This window comes from Vombatus ursinus, unplaced genomic scaffold (genome assembly GCF_900497805.2).
Source record: "Vombatus ursinus unplaced genomic scaffold, bare-nosed wombat genome assembly UNPS02015255.1, whole genome shotgun sequence".
Lineage (NCBI taxonomy): Eukaryota > Metazoa > Chordata > Mammalia > Diprotodontia > Vombatidae > Vombatus > Vombatus ursinus.
The window spans coordinates 15052000-15054957 of record NW_020955033.1 but is presented as its reverse complement, the minus strand read 5'-3'; the positions used below and the strand labels follow the sequence as shown (position 1 = coordinate 15054957).

General features: G+C 33.9%; 1 pseudogene; it reads right to left on the bottom strand.

Moving 5' to 3' along the window:
* Positions 1-457: 457 nt before the first annotated feature.
* On the bottom strand, positions 458-1182 carry LOC114031790 (annotated as a pseudogene).
* Positions 1183-2958: the final 1776 nt, after the last annotated feature.

The following is a 2958-nucleotide window of genomic DNA, read 5'->3' as shown; positions in this document are numbered from 1 at the left end:
CAAACTCTTTTAATGGGTTATGGAACTTTTAAGACATTCTGCAATATTCCAAGTATTGATAAAGATAAGAAAATGTCATTTTGAAAACAAGAACATCTGGAAGATCTCATTTTTCAACTTGAACTATGTGCTGAAACTAGACTATCACAATGATAAATTAGTTCAGTGAGTTTGTCTCCCTATTTTTGACCTTGTTAGATGTATAAAATTAGCACATGAATGAGTAAGATTCTGTTACTCTGTTATTCAAGGAATCTTGATTCTTGTATGGATTGGAGACCAAAGCTCAGCAAGTCCAGATAAGAATTTATCATCTTCTCTCCCATCCCCAAAACTTACACCTTTTTTAAAAGAAAATTACCTATTTATTTTGAGCTTACCAATAATGAGTAACAGTGGTGATAATGGACATCCTTGTTAGTGTTATGTTTGTAAGTGAACAGAAGGTGAAAAGCCTTCATTGAAATTTGTTATTTCCTTCTCCTATGCATTTCATGATGAGAACTTCCAAAGAATTCTTTAATTTTGTCTTTCTCTGTATCAGCTCATGAAGTTCACTAAAGCAGCCAGGTCAATTAGACTTTTAATTTCTAACTGGTCACCTGAATTTTCACTTTTTCTTTTAGCTTTTTCCCCTCACTCACAGGTAGGGGGAATAGAAGTCTTTTATGGGCCCACTGAATCTTCATGTTTTCCTTCAACTTTTATTACTTTCAAATCCTGCTGTTTTTATACTCTCGTTGGGTTTGACAGAATTGTGGGTATCCTTCATTACTCTTTCAATGAGGATGACAGTGTATGAACTTAGTTTTAGAATTTAAACATTTATCTGCTACAATTATTGCAACATTCCTAAAAATCTGCTCGAGCTGTGTGTGTGTCATTCCTTATGTGATACTTATATTTTTCCTTTTGTTAAAATCTGCTTAGATTTCAGTCTGAACATTGTTTCAAAAAGCACTGATAACATCCTCCTTTTTATCAACTTTGTCTTTAGAGACATTTACAAACACAGAATGGGTCTGTAAAATTTCATCAAGGCTTTTTTTTTCTTTTGCATGCCACTGAACCAGTCTATGACCTTCTTGTAGTTAGGCAACTGAAAATACTTCTTTGTGAGCTTCATGCACACCATTGCCACCTTCCTCAGGTGGATCAGGTGGTGGATGTGAAAAGTGACATCACAGCAGCTGCTCCCCAAGACCTGTGCAAGTGGCTGGGCCTGCTAACCACTAAGATCCTTGAGGTTGGTGGTACAGACTTTTCTTGGAAGGCTCAAAGACTAGGCTGTAGCTCCCCCAACAACCTCTACTAGGCTCTCTAAATGGGTAGATCATTATATATTTAAATATAAGTAATTTAAATTTTAAGGTCCTGATCGTATTCTTCATAGAATTTTTCTACCTTTCCATCCTCTGCAACAAATGCTTTATAATCTTCATATTCATGGTGTTTTTTGAGGAAATATTGTTAGGAAAGTTACAGTAAAACATTAACAAAGAGATCACAAAATGATGGTTCTTTCCATTACACACATCAAAAAAAAATCTGCCATTTCTTTTCTAAAATTTATTATTTTAAAGCCATTCATAACTTGATATCTTAATATCTTTTCAATCTAGCTTGCACCTTACTTTACATATTCTACAATTCAGTAACACTGGCTACCTTGTTGTTCTTTACAAAGGATACTGCACCTCCAGCATTTCTAATGGCTTTCCTTCATGCTTGTAGTGTGCTTCCTCATCTCTGCCTCCTGCCCACCTTCTGCAAGAAGCCTTTGCTAGTCTTACTTGAAGGTGTGCCTTTCCTCTAGGTTAATCTCCAATTTATACTGTATGTACCTTGTTTGTACTGTATGTATCTTGTAATTTCATGTTGACTCCTCCATTAGACTGTGAGCTTCTTGAGAGTAGGGAATGTTTGCCTTGTTTGTATTCTCATTCTTAACACAGTGTCTGGTACATAGAAAGTCCTTAGTAAATGTTTGTTGGCTGGACTTCCTTATTTCTCCAAGGAAATCTATTTTTTTTGCACTTTTTCTTTCTTCTAGTTGCATTTATAGTGAGAACATCAACATTGACATATTTTAGTTTCTCTAGCAGTATATTTACTTGCTTATTTTAGGACAGGAAACTTACTTTTAGAATACCAAGAGCCAAGTTAAAGTTCATAGATGCTCTAAAAACCGATTCTTAGTGCCCTCTGACCAAATTCCCACCATTCATATACAATGAATATGGAGGCTATAATGTATATGTATATGTATATGTATATGCATGTACATCTATAGATCTCTTTCTCATTCTCTTCCTTCATATTGTATATATATATATTTGTGTGTGTGTGTATGAGTGTCTGTGTGTATACACACACACACTTAGGCTCACATATATGTATACACATACCAACATTCACACAATTACAAATATACATGTACACATGCATAAATATGTATTCCACATTTCTGTATACATGTGTGAATGTGTGTATGTGCATATAGGTATGCATATAGAGAGACATATATAGATACAGATATAGATAAAGATATAGATATATATGCATATACAGTCATCCCTCCACACTCATGAGTTTCACAATGAGAGTTTTGGTTATTTGTAGGTTGGCCATAAATAATTAAGAGAGAATTTTTGGAGACTTGTAGTACACTGTGGAAATTCAAAGACAATGCACACATGTAAAGAAAACAAAAAAGTAAGTCATAAATGCATAAATATTGCATATTATTCATCTACTTTATTATTTAAAACCACAAGTAAACATATATAAATTTATCAAAAACAGTTAAATTTTGCTAAAAGTTTTAGTTAACTAAAGAAATATGGGCTACACACTCTTTTTGGGAACATGTTCCTTTTGTCTCTTTACTATCCAGACTTAGTTGCATGATTTCCTCTTGCAGTGATGTTTGTATCTTGTGCTTTTCATAGAAGGAAA